Below are 22677 nucleotides of genomic sequence, written 5' to 3' on the forward strand. Positions count from 1 at the left end.
TTTTAAATCTCAACAAACTGTTTATTTTAATGATTTTTATCCTAATCTTTGTCTTTGCAGAGCATTTTACAAACTTCCAACTCCAGCTTGTTACATTTTGAAATGCGAGGCCTTAGAGAACTACGAGGTCTCCAATACTGGAAACGGCCACTTTCAGCCCACGGCACATACTTCCGAACTGCACTGTACTGACGTATAAATCAGCAAAGCGACAGAAAGTCTTAGATGTGGAAGTCAATGTTTGCGATAGTCTACTAACCTACTGATGTGCCCTTCACATGTTACTAGAACACCTGGGCACGGAACCTGAGCCAGGGCAGCGGCGAGGAGGGGAAGGTGCGTTAGGAAAGGAACGGGAAGAGCGTTACTCCCGTGACCCGGAGCAGGGTGGCACCGGAGCCTGGGGATGCCCCCGAGTCGCCAGCCGAGGTGAGACCAGAAAGTAAGTGGGAGAAAGGACGACAAAGGCGGAGAAAAAGAAAGCTGCGCCTGCGAGCTGGCGGGCGGGAAGCGCTGGAGATAAAGACCGGGAGGCGGAGCGGCGGGCTGGGCGGGGGTGCGGCGGGGGCGCGGCGGGGGCGGCGGCTGCGGGGACCAGCGGGCGCGCGGGAACCTACCGCGCAGAGGCGGCGCCGCAGCCCCTGCATGTCGCTGCGCCGGGCGAGTCCCCGGGCTCCGCGCGCCCGCTGGTCCCCGCGCTGTGCGCCTTCCCACCCGGCGGCGGGCGGACTCCACGAGAGTTTGCTCCGGAGCGCGGGGAACTTTCCTGCAGAAGCACCGCTCCTGGAGAAGCAGCACCTGCGGCGCCCACTCGCCTCCGCTCCCCTCCCCGCTCGCGAGGTAACCGCACACCGGTTGAGGCGTGTTGGGTGGCGGGAGGCGTGGGGGCTCGAGATCTGAGGGGCTGAGATTGCGGGGCGCCGCGCGGCACCCACGATGGGAGCCGGGTCTGGTGGGCGGGGAAGTGTATCCTCACCTTTGCAGGTACTTCGCCTCCGTTGACTGCGGGAAGCATCTTTCTTTACCTTTCTTTTCCATTCCTTTTCATTCTGCACCGCCCCCCCGCCGCCAATACGTGAACCCACTTCGCTCCCATTCACTTTATCAGACGTGCTGGGGGCATGGGGTGTCCTGGAGATGGAGGCGGTACGAAGCCTTCGAGAGGGTCCGAGGAGGAGGAAGGGTCAGCTACCCGTGCTGGATTCCTGGGCGCTGGCGGGGCAGCCCGGACTGCAGGATTCTGGTGCCAGTCCCCAGTGGGGCATGCAAGGTTAGAAAGAGGACACCAGAAGGAACAGTCTTGAGTTTCTGGTGCCGGTTTATCCGGTCCTCCAGCATGTTTGGCCGAAAGACGAGCATTTCTGCCTTATTGCATGGGTCCCAAACTCCGAGACCTTGCTAAAGCTGTCTTCAGCGTGGGAGAGACATTAGGTGACTGGGAGCCCAGGTCCTATGTGGCCCCAGCATAGGGGTCGAGAGGGTGCAATGGAGGGGCGGGGGGTGGGGGGAGGCTTGAGGCTTGACATGATTTGAGAGTAGGAACTGACTGCGTGGTTGTGTTGCTGCTGCTCTCGCAGGGTTACCTGCTCCCTCTTCTGCCCCATTTGAACATCCTGTCTCTCAGCATGCTTCTATTAGAAGGCTAGAAGGTGCTATGTTTGATGCCTGTCAAGAATTATTCCCAACTAAGTTCACAGGTACTAAGATGGAGCTGCCGCTCCGCCTCCCTCTTCTCCCGGCAGGTCCACCCCCGACTCCCTCCCACAGGCAAACTGTTCTGAGCAGTTCCCAGGGCTTTGAAAGGGATGGCAAGTAAATAGTATGGAGTGTGTGTCTGTGTGACTTTTCTACTTTACGCTATCGGAACCAAACCGAAACACTCCTTTTCGCAGTTTTTAGAGTATTGTTTACCAATGTTTATTTATCTTCACTTTACCCTCAAACATTTCATTAGTCTCTCTATACATAATTTTATCTGTACGGGTACCATTCCATTTGATATAAAGGACGTGGGCTTTTCGACTCACATGTACACACCAAAATACAGTGTGACCACATTTAATATTTATGTGTTCCTGATTCAGTAGCCCGGCACCTGGCAATTCCAGCACATAATCATAACACCATATGCCTAGCTACCAACTGAGGATAAGGAGAATGTTATTGTTTTTCATGGGCAAGGGTACCCTGAACTAACAGATTTTATTATTATTGCTCAGAGGGTTTTTAAGGGCTTCAGTGAGTCAGATACACAGAACAAAATTACAAAATTCTACTCCGTGCGTTGAGGAAGAACACCATAACTAGACGCTTAGAGTTGACTAGTTATTGGGGGAAGATTAAAATCCTCTGATCACACAGACTGAATACAGCCCCCAATATAGCACACAATGAACGTCTTGAGAAAGTGAGAAGAATGTTCCTCTGGCCTCATATGGTGTTTATCACCTTTACTGACTACAGCAGCCTCTCCCAGATAACGAGCACCTTGCATACAGACGTTAGTCTGTACTAACTAAACACCGTGTTTTTAATGCAGCGGCTTGGTGATGGTCCAAAAACATCAATGTTTTAAATCATTACCAACCATCTGTTCTCTCCCACTCAAAGTGCAATGTTTTATTTTCACAGGTATCCAAAGGTACATCCTAGTTTCATGAATTTCCACGAATATCCCCAAAGCTCTGACAGTATCTGATATTGATCTAAGTTCAGCAACTGTTGCATTTGGGTTGTTACACTATAAGCTCCTCTCTTTTTATTTTCAATGAAGGGAAAAGCAAAAAAAGTTTAAGAGCCTTTGGTCCCAGACCGGTGTGTACTCCAGTGGACTCTGATTGCTTTCTTTCCTCCACCTTTTTGTTACCAGAGAGAAGCTGAGGATTGGTGCCCCTGGAGCCGCCTCCTGATGGCATTCTCTCCCTTCTCTCTGGTCACAAGGGTAGCATTTGGTGCTCTGAAGCAGTGCATTAAACAGCCTCGTAACTCCAGAAAATTAGGGTCATTTCCAGAAGAATATGTCTTCCCAGGAACAATTTACGAGATAGAAGACCAATTTAACATCCCAAACTCCAATTTTAGAAGACCTAAGTCATAAACATCCAAATATTGAGTATGAATAATAGAATATTTTACAAAGGATATGAATAAAATGTCTATATAATATTCTTTGTATCCACGTTTGGGAACCTGGGTAAGTTTATATGCAATCAGCAGACAGATTCACAGCCTTCATCTGGTTCAAGTCATCATTCAAGCAAGATTGGAGGTTTTCAATCTCACCCTAACCCCCATCCTTGGAATGCTTTCCCATTTAGGAATGTTTGCTTAAACTGCAATGTTAGGATATTTTTATTACTCAGAATTAAATTGCATAATAAATATGTTCTTTCTTCACTGTAGCCAGAATATTGGGAAGTTCTTCTTACTCAAATCTGGATGTAATGTCCCAAAGCACAATCATCGTTTTGAGGAGAAAGATATTGGCAATCTTGCTTTCCTCTGTGAATAACTGCTATGTATTTGAAGAATATCAAGAACCCCAAAAATCTGGGGCTTCCACCTTCTTATCAGCTACACTGTTCCGTATTTCCCTTGTCTTGAAAGCATAAGATTCCTCTTACTACCAGGATAGCAATGAAAAGAACGAACCCATACTATAAAAAATTCTGAAAGTAAAGTTGCCTTAAAAATATAGCCTAATTGAAATCTTTGGAAATACATGAGGATGTGTTACATCTTATTTTTCTGCATAATAAAAATGAATTACTGAGGGGAAAGAGTTTCACCATGTATAGTAAGCACTCTGAATTATTCATGTTAATGAGAGGAATAGAGGCTAAGATAACCCCAAATCATGGTTTGTGTTTGTTTTTGGAAAGTATTACATGTTTGATTTTAAAAAGGTTTTCATTGCTATTGTGGGCAAGTTGCCTTTTTAATTATTTTGTTTTGTTTAGGCTAATTTTTAAATGAGCTTACATACCTCAAACACCATAACCAATTTATGGGGAGATGGAGGAGGTGGGCAGCCTGCCCAGAAAAGAGCTGGGTGACAGAAATAAGCAACCTGATATGGTGACTGTGTAGTAGGTTGTATATAATTCACAGAAAAATAATCAGGACTTAATTGTATGTCTACTTAATGATTGTGTGTTCAGAATTAGGCATGTTCCTGGAAAAAATAAAAGCCCTCCAATCCAACTATGAGCTATTCAATCCCCATTTACATGTAACAGGTGATTAATTTTTTAAAACGTGAGAGTGAAATGCTCCTGAAAACCAAATACAAAGATTCTAATTTATAAATCTTACTAAATTGAATTTTTTAAGTGTGAGGTTTTCCTAAAGCATCCACATGTGTAGGTTTGAAGGTGACATTCCTGAGTCTTACGTGTGTACTTCCCAAAAGAGGAAACAGCAAGGTGCCATCAGAATAAGGGATTTGGTCCATTTGATCTCCACACCTATGCTCCACAGCAAAGCACATTCCATTAAAGAGAAGCTCTCAAGTATCCATTGTTACCGTGGACCTGGTTAGATAAAATAGTTGGAGTTCAGCACCACTGCCAATTTAACAGATTTCTATTGTGTTTTTCAAAAGCTTCAGGGCAAAATTGGTTGTGGATGAAACAGTTACTTGAACAAGAAGTTGATTCACACCATAGCGCTTGCTATTAACACCTTGTTTATAGTCTGCATTCAGTTGTGTATAGATTTTGTTGAATTGTTAGTTCTGCGAACTATTAGAAAGAATTTAGAAAACCTCTGTGGAGAAGGGTAGAGCTGTCAAAATATATATAACTGGAAAAGCAGGTAAAGTCATTTTCATTCAAGAATTCAAAGCAAAAAGTAAAACTGTGACTTCTACAGCAGTGAGCAGAATGGCAATAAAAAAGTAGATGTCGCTTTTGAAATGGGGACTCTGTTCTCATAATAAATGTGCTTGCTACTTCAACTATATGGGTACTTCTTTCTTAAGGTCACATTTTGTGTGTGTGTGTGTGTGTGTTTATAGGGGATGACATTTTTTAAAAAAGATAAAACCATGTATTTTTTTAAAAAATACTGTGGTTGGAATAATTGAGACCCACAGGATATATTTTATATACATCTATTAGAAGAATCAGTTTCTTCTGATGAGGACCTAAGTCTTAGAGTCAGAATTATGCGGGTTTTTTTATGGAGCAGGAAAAGACCTTAAAAGTAATTTATTCCAATGCCCTCATTTTACAGTTAAGGAAATGGAGGCCCACGGTGAGGCGAACTGTTAAAGGTCACAGTGGTGGTTAGTGGCAGAGCAGAAACTAGAAAGCTGACCTCCTGACTCTTCATCCAGTCCCCTTGCAGTCAGTTTGGTAGTTAAATAAGGCAGTTAACTCTTTCTGGCCATCACAACAGCAACTGTACAAGACAGTCATGGAATGAAGGGGTACAGAGGTAAATACAGAAGCTGGCGATCTTTCTGTCTTCTCTCATTCGCTGAATACTTATCCTGGGCCAAACTGTTGTCCTCAACCCTGTCCTCTTTTTAATAACAAATATTTTTATCACCCTCTTAGTATCCTGAAATGTAATCCATCCATAGTATAGTTACTGAGTATATAAGTAATGAAAAGGGGCAATAAAATGAAAGTAATTTGTAATAAAATGTGATTTCCCTACACTAATGTTTGGAGATGACTTCACTAGAACACGTATTAAAGAAGTCAGAAATGCATGGGTATATATAATGAATAAATTTGGATTTAAGACAACAAATCAGAAGCCTTCACATAAGAAGTACAGACACATGAAAGAACAAGGGCAGACTAAGAGTAGTGTTAGGGTAATTATAAACTAGAGTTATTTGTATGTAACAGAAGAGGGAATAATGGTAATCATAGGGAAAATACACTAAGTCGAGTTTTAGACTATTGGAGTAGAGAAAATGGGGAAGTATAATATTTTATAAATGAGAGAATACCTACTATTAATCCACTTCCACTGGAATTCCAAAACTGCTTCCTGGAACATTTTCATGTTTTTACTAATGTGAACTTGGCTTCAAGGGACTCTGCAGGTTACTCACCATACCATCATGAATAACAGATAAAATATTTCCAAAATGAAAATTATTGATTGAGTGCTGACATTGCTTTTTAAGTTCGTTTTCCAGTAATATTGTAGCCTATTGATTCTAGAGTTAGGAGCCAGACTACACAAAATGATTGAATTACTCACCACAGCAACCTTGTTGGTGGAGATTCCTATACGATGCTTACTTATGATTATGTACCAGATTCTACAGGTTGAGATTCACTATAGGTTTAGTTTAGTGGGACATTGTGTGTTATATGGAGCATTTGGAAAATTTTTCACTAAGTGGGACAGCCACCCCTCCTCACCCAAAGTCAGCAGAACTCCCCTCCTTCAGAAATCGTGACACACCTGAGCCCTTCTCAAAGTATTTTCTAGGGGACGATCTGGCCCTGATGAGAACTGTAGGGCTAGAGAAGCAATGTTTTTATGATGCCATGGATTATCTTTCATGCCCCTACCCACCCATCTTTACTTTTAAATGGTGCCATCCCACTTGTTCACTGGTGTCCTGCCTTCGGTGGACAAGGACTACAAACTTCACTGCTCACCAAGTTGAAGTTCATGTTCTAATCTTTTTCCTATCACTGTCACTTTTATAAAAATTTACTGCTTCTGATTCTTATTTCCCTGGAATCTATGTTTTGTGGGTGACTATGAATGGTGACAAATTAATATACAAGCTGGTTAATTTTTTAGTTCCCCTGGGCTTTAACCTAGTTTAAATACATATCTCCAGAAAACATTGAAGGCATATATATATATATATATACACACACACACACACACACACACATACATTCATACCTATTTATGTGTGGTGTGTGTATATGTACATATATGTGCATGTTATATTTGTGTGTGTACATGTATACACATATCATTTCAGGTACTGCAACAACAGGAAAGAAGGTAGCATTATTTGAGATTTTCTTTTTCGTTCCCTCAAAACATTCTTATGCAAACAAAAAATGGCGCTGGTCCAATATTGGAAATGGCAAAATAAAAGTAATGCTATAAAGTAAGCTTTTAGAAGAGACCCAAATCTGCAACCAATCTAAATAAACTGTGTTAGAATTTTTTTGTACTACTACTAGCATATAGCAGTTGGAGACAGGGGAGAGTATAGGCAACTGTGCTGTCTGTCTTCAATGTATTTAGTCTGTGCACTATTGACACACTAAAAGCACACCAGCATCTCTACAAAATGATAGTATTTGCAGAGACTGGAGATTTTGAAGATTACCCATATACACAACCTGCAGGAGAGTGTAGGATCCCAGATGCAAGGAGGAATTGAGAGCAAAATTCTAAGTTTTTTTAATTTCTAATGTTACTTCTAGACCACAACATAAGACCTGCTCTTAGAATTAAGAGTTAATATGAAATGTCATTTTAGTATGGGCTGCATCAAGCATCTTGAATTTGCCAAATTGTAAGAAATTTTTGTTATATTACTTCCCACTTTCTGTCCATCTTAAATGTCTGTTTTATCTTTGTATATCTTACATTTTTTTAAAGAAAGGAGCTTTTTAATGTAAGCCCTTAACAGTTAAAACTGAAGAAGTTGTGTGTATGTGTGAATACCAGTTGCTTTCACACAATCACAGGATCCTCTACAGAGGACATGTTTTACCCAATCAAGAAAGGCAGCCTTTCCTACAAAGGGGAGGCAGCAATTGTACAGAGCACAATTTGATCTATGATTGTTTTGCTGTATCTTGTTCATTCTTACTGGAAGCTTCTTGGTCAATTGAATGGCCTGGCACTCAACCTCAGACTGACCCGCAACATTATTTGGTTGACTTTTATTACAATTTCTAGTAAGTGTGTAGTGGTGCTTTGGGACCTTGGAGAAGATGAAATTGAAGTGGTTGGATTGTGGAGGTGATAAGGAAAATAAGGAGCTTCTTTCATTTAAGCAGCACAAAGACCTATATAGGCAATGAAATTTTATTATAATGCCTGCCTTTTCTTGTTATGCTTTTTATTCTTCTATGGAATAAAGGCAAAAATTGTGACAGCAAAGTTCTCCATCTTCTTTAAACTGTTAACTTGTACACAGGAAAATCCTTCATTGTCAGAATAAACAGATAAGATACATCCCAGTCACTAGGTTCTTGATGCCTCCTTTACCATACTACCCCCTCTAAGTTGAAATCTAAAACACTCAAGAATGTAATTCAGAAAAGGGAAAATACACCTAGATAATGTGAAAAAAATTGCAGAAGCCTCTATTAGATATACATGAAAATGGAAAACAAAATAAGACAACATTGTCAATTCAAATGAAGAATATGCTACTTACTTTTTCTTTAGTTTCAAAAGCAAGAAGCTACCTTTAGCTTTGTAGTCATTTCTGTTCTTTTCATCTTTATCACAGAGGGCATTAGAGCTGTGACCCACAGTTACAGGTTACTTTAAGCAAAGACAGTCTGTGATAAATGATGGTGTTCACTGAATGCTTTTAAAAAATTCAAAATGAAATGTAAACACAATTTTTTAGAAATATATCTCTAAATGAATTTCATTTTCCCACAGCATTCTTTGAACATTAGATTAGAATATGGGTAATTTATCCCCCTGCCAAAGATCAATTTTCTCAATCTATTGAAATATCCTTAAGTATTAGTAATATTATTGGACTAAAAGCAGTAAATATCAACATTCTACCTTCTAGTATTTGTGCTCTATTTTCAATTAGGAAGTTTTATTATCAGAGAATGAGATTCTACTTCCATGACATGGCTGGCATTCAGCTGCATGCACTGTTGTGGTCTTGCTGGCTATTAATGGGTAGACTCCAAGTTGTACTGACTCTTAAGTATTTTAAATATTAATTCTTACTTACATTATCACTTTTGTTATCTCTCTGTCTCACTTTCTGAAAGTCTAGCAAAGTCATATTTTCAGATTTTGCAGATCAGGGAATTATAAAAACATTTAGAATAGAAGTAGATTTGCAAATTGTTGAACTCTCAAGTAGCAGGGATTGTTCATCTAGTACATCAGAACTTTAGTTCACTTAGAGTTTTACCAGCATACATACACAAAGTACTCCAATAAGAATTCCATGAAATTACTGGCATATGTTTTATTTGGAGCATTCTAGAAAACATAACTATGGCTCAAAGTTTCTTCTAAGTTCCCCGTTTGTAGATGATACAAATGTATACTAGGCATTTCTTCTTGTCTGTCTTAAAAAAACATCAAGTGAAACACATCAAAATCAAACTTGTGATCTCTGCCCATCTCAGCGCCAAACCTCAGGGTTCCCCAGCTTCCAATCTGGGTTTTATCCTTGACATTCCTTCCCATTCATCTCCGTATCACAGCCTCCATGCAGGTATTGATTATTACCTCCCAAAGCATACTGACAAAGCTGCCTTCGGCCATCACCCAAGTCTAAGCTTTCAGTCTGTTGGGTAAATAACTACAGGAGCTTTATAACTATTCTCCTATATTCCAACATTGCTCCCCCCTCCAAATCCACCCTTCAAAGGTGCTGGATAAGCCTTTTCAAGATGCAAATAGAACTACCACTCCTTCAGCTGCACACATCACTTCAGTGGATTACCATTGCTTTTTCGAAGAAAAAGACCAAATTGTGCTCCTGATTTCCTGAAACCCAGCAGAATCAGATTCTTACAGTCTCATCCCTTTTGGTTCTTCCACTCCCTCCCTCTGCTTCAACTGGTAGGCTTTCTTCCAGTTTGCTGCTCCTTCCCCTTCCCGTCTCCATCCCTAAAAACATACATACCCAAACATTGCCTAGCTAACACTCATTAACACTTAAAATATCTACCCAAATGTCTCTTTCTCAAAGGAGCCCCCTCTTCCCTTAGACTGAGCTGAATCACCTTATAATATACATATACACAATATATACTTATACGCATAAACGTACCCATATTTATGTATTCAGATCTCTCATCACCAATAATTGCAAAGAGTTGTAAATTCATATTTAGTCATGTAATTATTTAACCACTAAGGTAGAGCCCCTTCTAGTGTGATGGTCCTTTATTCCTAGAAAATACTATAGTGCCTACTTAGCTTGGGAGTCTAAGTGTTTGTTAAATAAGTGTTGACTAAACATCCCCATCTTTAACCCTCTGTGTGCACAGGCATACATATATAGTACACCCAAACACACTTGCACCCACCCTCACATTCTAATTTAAGTGCGTACATACATACGTATATATACACATATGTCTATACCTATATACACACATACTTGTAAGCTATGAGACCCCACCTTTTCTTTCTTGTGATCTTCCCAAGTATCACTCTTCCCTTTCTTCAAATTTGCTTTCATTGTCAGTGACTCATTCAGAAGTGGTCTGAGTAGTACTACATTTACTAGAAAGTGAGGCTGGCCTATTTAATTTCTTACCCCCTCCCCCAAAAAACCCAACAACAACAACAATAACAACAACAACAACAACAAAAACAATCCCAGCCATTCAGCTTTTCTTCACATTATTTCCTCTAATATGTGAAATTCCTTGATAATTTTGAGAATTTTTAATGGCTTTAATTTGGGGGGATTTGTGCACATTTTGGCATTAGACCATAATCTATGAAAAAGAGAAGTCCCTGAAGGTTGCCTTGTATATATGATCTCCATATAGAGATAAAATAAATGAAGGAGAACAAAACTTTAAATAAGAATAAATACATGAAATTGAATTGAAAGAGTAATATAAAGTCTTAGCTATAAATCAAAAGTTTATATTTTTGAGAATTATACAAAGGTTTCAAACTATGGCTAAAATAGTTAAGGAGCAGATCAACCATACTGACTGACACTATGCTCTAGGCACTTTTCTAATATTTGTGCCTAAATCCAATTGCTGCATTAAAAGTGAGTTGAGTTAGTCTTCTTTTCATTTCATAGCCTTCCTGCTTCAGCCAGTTCAGAGGAGCATCTGGTAAGCCTGGGCAATACCTTGTGCCAGAGAAGAAGGAAGTGCTCAAAAACCGATGGGTGGGAACACCTCGGAAGCCAGATTTAAGAGACATTGGCTGGTCAAATTTGGGGTCACTTGAACATAAAAAGTAATAATGTATGTAATGGATTAAAGCATATTGAATGTTTAAAAGTATCCATGAGCTTTGTTTCACTGAAGAATACAAGCTAATATAATTAAAGGGAATGGTAGAATTATGAAGTAACTTTTTTGCAACTACTATTACTAGAATAATGAAGAGATGATCCACCATTAGGTGAACAGTTTATGGGGACAAGATACTCACACTATCTCTACATGTCACCCCCTACATTTCTGACTAGTTACAAAAAGGGGAAAGTGCCTTTACAGGCAAAAATCTGGCAGACACCAGTGACGGTATTAACCAAGTGATAACACTTGGCGTCACCAGCAGTGGGACACACTGGCATCGTGTACTTCTAGGGATGATACATGCATGAAGTAGGACATCCAGGCACCCCTAAAATTATTTTGCCAAAAACGTTTCACCTGAATCTAATGATGAGGAAATGATCACATATGACTTTTCTTCTCCAAAACGTGTAAATCCAAAACGCAATAGTCTTTGACATAACTGACCTGGACGCTTTGAAAATGTCAATATCAGTTTTAAAAAAGTCCTGGAAAATTGTTCAGGAGTGAAGGAGACTAGGAGACATGGAACTAATTGATTAGATTATCAATGGAAAGAAAAACCTATGAAGGCTAATATTGAGATAATTAAAGGATTCTGAATTTGTGCTGCAGAACACATAATAGTATTACGTCTCTGTTAAATTTCCTGAGTGTCATAATCACATTAGGGTTCTGTAGGAGAAGGTCTTTTTGGGGAGAAGATACATTTGGGAGTATTTACAGATGAAATTCATGATCCATGCAACTTCCTTTCAAATGGTTCAGCAATATACGGGAAAGAGTAAAATGAGAATGTAGCAAAATGTTAACAATGTAATGTAGATAAAGATTGTATAATATTCATCATTAATTTATTAGACAGATTTCTAATTTTCAAGATAGAAATTGGGTAAAATATTCTATGATTTTGAACCAACTACCTAATGTATGAGATCATTGCCACATTGTATGAAGTGAGCTAGCATTTGCAAAAGTTGTTTAATTAGGCAGTTAGAAAGTGTCTAAATATCTTTATTCAGCATTAATAATATTTCATAAATTATATTTAAATACTTAAGAGAAAGCTATTCTTAAAATAATATGTTTTAGGCAATATAGGAAGAAATAATACAAGACTTTCAGTAAATATTAGATAAACGAGTATTTTTTTTCACTTTTCAGTCAGAGATGAGAATTTTTCAACATTAGAAATTTAAAGGGTAATTAGGCAACTTGGTACTATGTTTTCCTTTCTTCCTTAATTTTTCTTAAGCATTTGGTGCTTACCTATAAAACAAAGGATGAGAGTATTGTTGATTTTCACTAAAGATCCACAACAGCAGTATGCAGTGTGTCGTGTACACTAGACTGGCCAGGGCCCGGGGAGATTTAGGATCCAGTGTGATTCTCAACTGCAGTCTCAATGGAACTCTAGGCGAGCACTGTCAGTGCTTCTGTATTAGAGACAGGTAAAGCTGAATACTGCCCCCACAGAAATATTCTCTAGTCAATAACATGAGGGCCAATTCTACATGAAGCACAAAGTGAAAGAAGTTTCAGAAAATGTGTAAAATATTTAGAAAATGTGTAATAAAATATCTCCAGACAAATTTCAACTTCAAATTAAGTGTTTAGAATATTTCTCCTCCCATTAAAGTATATAATGTACTATTCACACTTTGCATGAATAGTTTTCTAACAACATTTAGGACTGCTTAGGATATATACCTTTCACATAACCAGAACCAAGTGGAGTGGTGCTTCTCGATTTTTTATTAAAAACAAAATCTATATCTACTAAGATATAGATTTCTGATTCTATATCTTAAGATGCAATAAACTAAAGAATATCAGTAGACTTCTTTCTCTTTATATTTAATATCATAGTTCATAAATTATTATAAATTATAATAAGCCAGAAAGGTTCACATTTCTGAAAATTCTGAAAGAACCAGTTTCTTGACACTGCCAGCTTGTACAATACTTGAGGCTGGATTTCACTATGATAGGGACTTCTCACTAAAAAATTATAAGTCATCATCAGCTTATATTAGGGTAAATACCAATAATCAGTTTGAACTTGGTATTGTTTTAATATGGGAAAAAAAGACAATTATCATGGGGAGAGAGTTGGTTCTTTTAAAGTCTTGATCACCTACAAGTAAGTGCAATAACAGCTTTAGGGCTTACACCCAGTGCCCCTATACCCCCTCCCCCAAGCTACTTATATGTGTATCAGCAGTAAGACATGGATGCCTATATTAGTGAGGGACTTTTAAGACCTGAGAGGACTGAGTGACACTAAATGTTGTAATGTCATTCAACTATTAATGTATACTTATTTCATAATTTTTAAAAGTTATGACCATGCACAACATAAGTTACAAGTTGTTTGAATTTATAGCAATAGGAAAAGTGGACTTCCATGTAGAATCTGGCTTTAAAAGAGAACAGCTATAAGGAAAATTTGTGTAGGTGATTATTAGCTGGAAGCTATTTGTACTCTCAGTGTATTGAATATACACTTATGCTAATAAGACTCTGCATGAATAGAACCTTTCGATAATAAATCCATGTAAAAGACTGTGCCTTGGGGAATAATTCTAGGTGTTTAAGAGTACTGAATACCCTGCACTCAGAATAAAGAGCTCTAGATCAAGTTTGCAACTATTTTTCATTCATGATGTTTAATAGGTCATTTTACCTAAAGTCTCAGAAAGGTGAAGTAAAACAAACAATGGAAAATGGTGTTGTTCTATTCGTACAAACATTCAAAACACTGCAATCATGTAAGAAATTCCAAAGGAGAACTGTGAAACCTGTCCCCAGAAGTGAGCTAAGCCACACTCAAGATCATCATATCAGAAACAAATACCTAATCACTACCTGAGAAGTCTTCCTGTCATTGCGTATTAGATCACTGACTAACTGGTTTTCGCTTTTGTGGCATCTACTCACCTACTTAGAAAAAGCACTTTAGTAGTAAAACAAAATATAGAAGAGTTGCATTCTCTTTATGAACTCTCTATATTTATAATATTTTGCAGAACTGCACATATCCCCAAGGTAATTTTACTGAATGTTAACAAAATAAAAAGAAAATGAAAGACCTTTTCAGTTCCCTTTCCTCATTTTATTATTTTATATTTCATATTTTCATCTTTAAATGAAAGTAGTACTCAAGCTAGTTTTTTTATTACTGTTTTTCTTTTTGAGTTATTCTGGTTTGTGAGCAGCTAGATTTCATTATAAAGCTTTTATTCTAGGAGGGCCCATGTGGGTTATACTTCCTGTATTTTTGCTTACCCGATTCTTATCCACCACCACCCCACGAACACCACGTTCTCCCCTCGTCTGATACCTATGTATCTAGTCCATAAGCCATTTTCCGATTTTCTCCCCATTCTTGCAGGGGGCAGCAATGTGGAATAGCAGGAGCTGGTGTAGTGAAGCATTCTCCATCTGTAGTATAGGTCTTGCCTAGAATACCCTCTTTCACCAAGTGTGTTTTAATTTGCCCTCAAGTTTAAACATTCAAGTCTGTAACTCTGTTGTTATTCAGCACTCATGGCTCTTCTTCCATTGTCTCCCATAAGAGATCACCCCATAGCTAAATAAAAATAGTAGGTGAGTGTGTCTTTCTTTTCTAGCGGCTCTCTAGATAGAGTTCAGCAGGTATGCATTACAGTTAGAGATTTCAAGTTGTCATACTTCTCTTGTTTAATTGAAGATAGAGTACTGAGAAGTACTCTCTTTTTTAATATGCTTTATTTTTTAGAGCAACTTTAGATCCATAGAAATATTGAGCAGAAGGTACAGAGATTTCCCATGTTCTTCCTGCCCATCTCCAGCCCTTCCACAACCTCCTCATTATTAACTTACCCCACCAGAGTGGAACATTTGGTACAGCTGATGAATCTACACTGATGCCCCATTATCACCTAAAGTCCATTGTTCACATCATGGTTCCTTCCTGGTGTTGTATAGCCTACGTATTTGGACAGATTTATAATTACATGCAATCACAATTATAATATACAGAGTGACCTCCCTGCACTAGAAACCCTGTATGCCCCACCTACTTATACCTCCCTCCCCTCTAACCCTATCAGCCATTGACCTTTTCCACTTGTCTCCACACTTTTGCCTGTTCCACAATGACACATGCCCACCTGCCTGCAGTGAGCATGGAATGCTGTGGATGGTTCGTCAAAGCACGAGAAAAACATACATACACAGAGACAACCAGGTCCTGTGGGGGAATCGGGACAGAATGGCCACTCCTCATGTGGGGAGCGCCCTGTGTCCATACCCAAGCAGATTTTTATTGAGAAAACAGACTTAGTTTGTGGATCCACAATGTCATAGAATCGAAGTCATACAACAGGTAGCCTTTTGAGATGGACGTATTTTACTTGTAACATGTTTTTTTCAGCACTGAATAATGTCCCCGTGCCTGGGTGTTCCACAGTTTGTTTATCCCTTTACCCACTGAAGACATTGTGCTTGCTTCCAAGTTTTAGCAATTATGAATAAACATGCTTCAAACATTCATGGGCAGGTGTTTAGGTGTGTTTTTTTTTTTAACTTAAGTTTTCAACTCCTTTGGATAAATACTAAGGAGTGCGATTGCTAGATTGTTTGGTAAGGGTATTATGTTTAGTTGTGTAAAAACTGCCAAACTGCCTTCTGAAGTGATGGTACCATTTCGCACTTCTACCAGTCTGTGATTAATTTTGAGTTAATTTTTCTGTAGGTTTTAGGTATAGGTTTCTTTTTTTAATTTTGCCTATGAGTATCCAATTATTCAGCACTACATGTTTTTTGAAAGACTGTATTTGCTCCGTTGTATTTCCTTTGCTCCTTTGTCAAAGGTCAGTTGACTGTATTTATGAAGGTCTGTTTTGGGACTGGGCCCTCTATTCTGTTCCATTGACTTAGTTTTCTATTTTTTTTTTACCAATATTACACTGTCTTGATTACTGTAGCTTTATATGGAGTCTTGAAGTTGAGTAATGTCACAGTCCTCCAACCTTGTTCTTCTATAATATTTTGTTGTCTATTCTGGGAATTTTGCCTTTCCATATAAACTCTAGAATCACTTTGTTGATATCCATGAAATAACTTGCTGGGACTTTGACTGGTCCCAACATTGCATTGAATTTATAGATTAAGTGACTGGGGAGAACTGACATCTTAGTAATACTGAGTCTTTGTATCCATAAACATGAATATCTCCTCTTTTATTTAGTTCTTTGATTTTCTATCAGAATTTTGTAGTTTTCTTTATGTAAACCTTGTATATAGTCTGTTAAATCCATACCTGAATATTTAATTTATAAGGATATTATATATTAGCAATAAACCTGGTATTATTTTAACTTCTAATTCTACTTATTTATTGTTGATATATATATACATATATATGCAATTGACCCTACATTAACCATGTATCCTCTCTTTTTTTTCTTAATTAGTCTGACCAGAGGCTTATTGCTTTTATTGATCTTTTCAAAGAACCAGCTTGTGGTTTTGTTAATTTTATTTATTGATTTACTTTTTTAATTTTATTGATTCTGCTCTAATTTTTATTATTTCCTTTCTTCTGCTTACTTTGTAATTAATTTGCTCTACCTTTTCTTATTTTCTGAAGTTGGAGCTTAGATGATTGATTTTAGATAACATATGTTATATATAAGTTTCCTTCCAAACACTAATTTTACAGCATTCTACAAATTTTCATAAGTTGCATTTTTATTTTTCATTTAGTTCAAAATATTTTGAGACATCTCTTGAGGTCTCTTAATTAACCCATGTGTTATTTGGGGGTGTATGGTTTAATCTCAAAGTATTTGGGGATTTTTCAAATCTATCTTTTTGTTACGAATTTCTGGCTTAATTCCATTGTACCTGCAAGGAGAGACTTTATGATTTCTACTCTTTAAAAATTTTAATGCCTGTTTTCTGGCCCAAAATGTGGTTTATCTTGGTGTATATTTCATGTGAGCTTGACAGGAATGTGTATTTTTGCTGTTGTTGGTTGAAGTACCATAGATGTCCATGACAGCCAGTTGATTAATGGTGTTGAGTTCATGATGTTCTGCCTGATGCATATGTCTGTTTCTGATAGAGCGATGTTGTTGAATCTCCAACTTTAATAGTAGATTCATCTATTTTTTTCTTCTAGTTCTATCAATTTTTGCCTCCCATAGTTTGATGTCTCTTGTTAGGCACGTACACATTAAGGATTCTTATGTCTTCTTGGAGAATTGACCCTTTTATCATTATGCAATGCTTATCTTTAGTTCTAATAATTCTTCTTGCTATGAACTCAGAACCAACTTAACTGAATTCTGTGCTCTGGGTACTTCAAGGCTGAAGTCAAGCTGTAGGTTGGGCTCCATTCTCATCTGAAGCTCACTGTCTTCTTCCAGACCCATTGCATTTATGGGCAGAATTTAATTCCTTATAGCTGCTATAGGACTGAGACCCTCAGTGCCTAGAGTTCAGCATCTTCAAAGGAAGTTCACAGATAGCTTCTTGCCTCTTCCAGGCCTCTAGGAGAACATCTCTAACTTCAGGGAAATCCTGGCCTTTCTTTTAAAGGGATCATCTGATTAGGCCAGGCAACCCAGGATACTCTATTTTAGTTTATTTATCTTTTTTATTACATAAATATGATGATTTGATTTGTGTTGACATTGTGAAATGATACCACAATCAGGTTAATTAACACATGTATCACCTCACAGTGTTACCTTTCCTGTGTGTGTGTGTGTGTAGTGAGAATGCTTAAGATCTACTGTCTTAGCAAATTTCAAGCATACAATGAGGCATTATTAACTATAATCACCATGCTCCAAACTTATTCACCCTATAACTAAAGGCTTGTACCCTTTGACCAGTAACTCCCCATTCACCCAACCCTGTAGCCATGGTAGCCACCATTCTATTCTCTGTTTCTGTGAGTTCAGCTTTTTTTTTTTTAGATTCCACATATAAGTGAAATCATACAGCATTTGGCTCTCTCTGTCTGGCTTATTTCACTCAGCATAACATCCTTCAGGTTTATCTGTGTTGTCACCAGTGACAGGATTTTCTTCTTTCTCATGGCTGAAATAATCTCTTTTAATTAACCCGAAGGAACCAATTAAGGACATTAATTAGTTCTGTAAGATTTCTTTACCTTTTCCATAGGACATTATTAGAAGCAAATTACAGGTTTTGTCCACACTCGAGGGAAGGGAATTATACAGGACTGGGTCTTTTGGGGCCCATCGTAGAATTCTCTCTGCCACAGAGATCTTGAGTTGTATATTTAACTCCCTGATGCCTCTGCTTGATTTGGTCATAAACATCTAAAATGCTACAAGATCATCCTGGCTGGTATAGCTCAGTGGATTGAGCGTGGGCTGCAAACCAAAATGTCGCAGGTTCGATTTCCAGTCAGGGCACATGCCTGGGTTGCAGACCACAGCCCCCAGCAACCGCACATTGATGTTTCTCTCTCTCTCTTTCTCCCTCCCTTCCCTCTCTAAAAATAAATAAATAAAATCTTTAAAAAATGCTACAAGATCAAAACTGAGCTCTTGATTTTCAACTTTGAAGATTTCTCCCGTCCCATGTCATCTCAGAAGCTAATTTTATTTTTTTCCAGTTCTACTGCCATTACCCTAATTCAAGCCATCCTCATTGTCCATGTTTGTAGCCTACCACAGCCTCCTTCATTTCTCCACCTATTCCTCATATACAGCATGAGAGATCTCGAATTATAGATCTAATCCTTTTTCTTCTCTAATTATAACCATTCAGTAATGACTTGTTGCCCTTTAGGAATGCCCTTAAGAACCTGGGAGGACCTTGCCTAACTTTCCAAGCTCATCTTAGACCACTTTCCTTTTATTCATTAAGCTTCAGCCATGCTGACTTCTTTTAGTTCCTAGGCTATACTAAGGTCTTTTCTCTTTCAGAGTATTTGCACATGTGAGGCACTCCGTGGAGCACTCATTCCCTTCACCACAACTTTACCCTTGGCCAGATCTTTCCTGCTGTTCAGGTCTCAGCCTAAACATCATCACTTCAAAGATGCCTTCTCTGACCAACATGTCTAAACAAGGTCTGCTGGTTGTATAACCAATATTCTTTACCTTCCCCCTTGCTTTTTAGTCACACTTTGTAATCATATTTTAATTCGTTCTAACTTGTTTTCTTGCTTTTTCCCTTCTCTTGTGTCCCAGTACTTAAACAATGCCTGTCAAATAACATCATCAAAATATGGGCTAGAGTAATTCAAAGAAAGTATTTATAGGAAATGTTGGCTTTGAGATGTCCATTTGTAGGAGAGTCAGAAAGGAAGAAGGTTCCATGACAGAGGGAATAATGAGCAAAAACTAACCAGTGGATGTAGAGATTGGCATGCAGTGCTCAGGAATCAGTAGACCAGAAAGGAGGCTTCCCACTGGGGAGCAGCAGGAAATTAGGTTGCAGAGGTATGGTGACTACTTTATGAAGAGCCTATAAAGCAGACAGAAGAGTTTTCCACCTTAGATTAAAAACTAGATGGCTTTTTAAGCAAAAGAAAAATATTTGATAAGCAATATTTAAGAAAGACTAATCAGGCAGCATTATTTCTATTGAATTGGAGAGATAATCTGTAAGTAAGTCATTTACTCAAAAGTCTTTTTGTTCATTTATTCAACACATATTTCTATACCATTCACTATGTCTAAGGTACTGTGTTTGCCATGAGGGGAGCATGACCATCGCTTCAAAAATGAGCCCTAGAGAACAAACAAGGACCAGCTTGAGGTTGTGAAGGGTCTGAAAAGGAAAGGAGAGAATGTTCATGTGCCCAGGGAGAAGAGGGAATAAAGTTAGTTCTTATAAATTCAGTAGTTTGGCCTGCCTTTAGAGTGGACTTTGATACAGGGAGGCATGGGTGATGAAACAAAAGAGGTGAACAAGAGCTACATCAGGAAGAGCCTTGTTTATCATTATAAGAAATTTGGTCCAGGTAAGAAGTGTGAGGGATGATGGAATATACAAATGGAAATGTCCAGTAGACATTTAGAAATATGAGACCAGAACACATGAGTTATTGGAACTGAAACATGGGTTAAATTTTTATCCTTGCAGAAGTTAGATCATTTCATGAGCGACTAAGCAGAGAAGAAAAATGGATGAGATTATTAAAGGTTGACCAAGCAGAGATCACCACAGGAGCCAGAGATATGAGACCTTTCAGTGGTCAACAGGCCAGTGGCAGGCAGGGGTCAGGAACTCAAAAGACGTATTTTGTAATGGCAAGAAGGAAATAACTTGTAACCATAGTAAAGAAGTTCTGTGTGGTTGTCTGAATGACCAAATGACAGCCAATTAGAACAGGTCAGGGTGGGTGTCCACTTTGCGAGCACCTTAGATGCAGGTAAATGATGTAATGATGTCAGTGCTGGAAAATGGAATGTTTTCTTAAAACAAATACCACTTATATTCTACTTAGGCTATCAGTTTACTTAGTTCTGACTTTTGGTAATTAATAAAAAAGTAAATTAGCTTATTTTGAGCAATTTTTAATAGATTTCACAATTTTGACCTCACTCTATGTAAGTTTTATTTGAGGAGTACACTTAAGTTTAATGATGGAAAGGATGTAATTTGGAGAAAAGCAAAACTGTCTCTTCCTGTTATGAGTCATGTGAACTTTTATATTTTGGTGTTTACTTCTGTGTCTCTAAATACTATCCACATTTTGGAATTTGATATTCTTGTTTTATCTATTTATTGATTTTTCACATGGTAGAAATTAGTCCTTTTTCCTTCTTCATCTTACTCACATATATATCCTTGTCCTTTCCAACCCTCTGACCCTCTCAAAATAGTGATAGCATTTTATTTAGTTACATAGTGTTTTTATAATCATGGCTGTATAAATATTATTCACAGCTTAGCCATGCAGTTTAATTTAATTTTTCTTTTCCAGAATTTTTTATTTTCCCTGAAGTTAATATTTTTCTCTTTAATTTGTTTAATGTTCTAAGGGTTTTTTTTTTCACTAATCAAACTCTTCATCATTGTCTAAATATCCTGTCTAGAAGTTCAGAGAAATCAGCTAGTCTACAGTTTTATATTTCTAAAGTTTCCCCCAAGCCTCTGTCCTCCAGTTTGAACTGCTTGCCCTCTAAACCTACTCCGTGGCTTCATCCTTCACTACCATCTAAAATCTCTCTCATCTCCCTCCTCTGCTGGACCTGTGCTTTTCTAAATCTCTTTTCTCCCTCTCTTCTTCCTCCCTTGCTTTCTCAGACCCTCCCATCGCTTTTTGGGATGTAAATTTTTTGAGAACTTATCAGAAAATGCTTCTTGTACCCATACCCTTGGCTAAGAATTGGGTAGAAGTTAATAGAATTTTAAGCGTTTGAAGGTATTCTTTCTCCATTGCTTTATTTTAGATTCCAGAACTGCTGTTGACAAGTCTGATGTCATTCTGATTCTTGATCCTCTGGTTATGTTCTGGTTGTTACTCTCTGACAACACATGAAGTCTTTTCTCCACTTCTAGTTCTTGGATGTCAATATGATGTTTCTTGATATGTTAACCTCTTATGCAGTGTGCTAAGTACTCAGTGATCCCTTTAAATCTGGAAACTCAGGTCCCTCAGTTACCTGAAATTTTCTCAAGTCACATCACTAATGGTCTTCCCCATTTGCTCTCTCAGTTCTGTCTACCTGGGACTCCTATTATTCAGATTTTGAATGTCCTAGACTAATTCTATTTCCTGCTTTTCTTTCTTGTCCAATTTTCAATTTCTGTCCTTCTGCTCTGCCTTCTGAGGAGACACTTTAACTTATCACTAGATTTTTTTAAAAATTTGCTCTCTGCTTTATTTTCTTTTTATTAAATATAGGGTTCCCTCCTGCTCTTTTAAAAATTATATTTTATTGATTATACTATTACTATTGTCCTGACTTTCTCCCTTTGCCCCCCTCCACCCAGTGTACCCCAAGCCCCCAGACAATCCCCCGATGTTCATGTCAAGGAGTCACGTGTGTAAGTTATTTGGCTACTCTATTTCCTCTACTGTATTTTATATCCCCATGGCTATTCTGTAACTACCTATTTGTACTTCTTAATCCCCTCACCTTTTCATCCATTCTCCCCTCCCCCATCCCATCTGGCAACCATCTGGTAAATAACTTCTTTTCTCTGGCTGCTTTTAAGAGTTTCTCCTTATCTTTAACCTCTGGCCTTTTAATTCTGACGTGTCTAGGAGTGGGCCAATTTGCATCCATCGTAATTGGGACTCTGTGCTTCCTGAACTTGCATACCTATTTCCTCCACCAAATTAAGGAAGTTTTCTTTCACTATTTTTAAGATAGATTTCCAATTTCTTATTTTCTCTTCTCCTTCTGGAACCCCTGTGATGCCAATTTTGAACCTCTTGAAGTTGTTCCAGAGGCTGTTTATGCTATCTTCATTTTTTTTTTGGATT

General features: G+C 38.2%; 1 protein-coding gene across 1 annotated transcript in view; it reads left to right on the forward strand.

The window, feature by feature from the left end:
• Window positions 1-229: 229 nt before the first annotated feature.
• CHST9 (carbohydrate sulfotransferase 9) overlaps window positions 230-22677 on the forward strand; it is a 231106-nt gene continuing 208658 nt past the window's right edge. Inside the window, exon 1 of the mRNA XM_028524462.2 lies at window positions 230-840. The gene's annotated coding sequence lies outside the window, so the exon portion shown is untranslated. The remainder of the gene's footprint in view (window positions 841-22677) is intronic.

This window comes from Phyllostomus discolor, chromosome 9 (genome assembly GCF_004126475.2).
Source record: "Phyllostomus discolor isolate MPI-MPIP mPhyDis1 chromosome 9, mPhyDis1.pri.v3, whole genome shotgun sequence".
NCBI lineage: Eukaryota > Metazoa > Chordata > Mammalia > Chiroptera > Phyllostomidae > Phyllostomus > Phyllostomus discolor.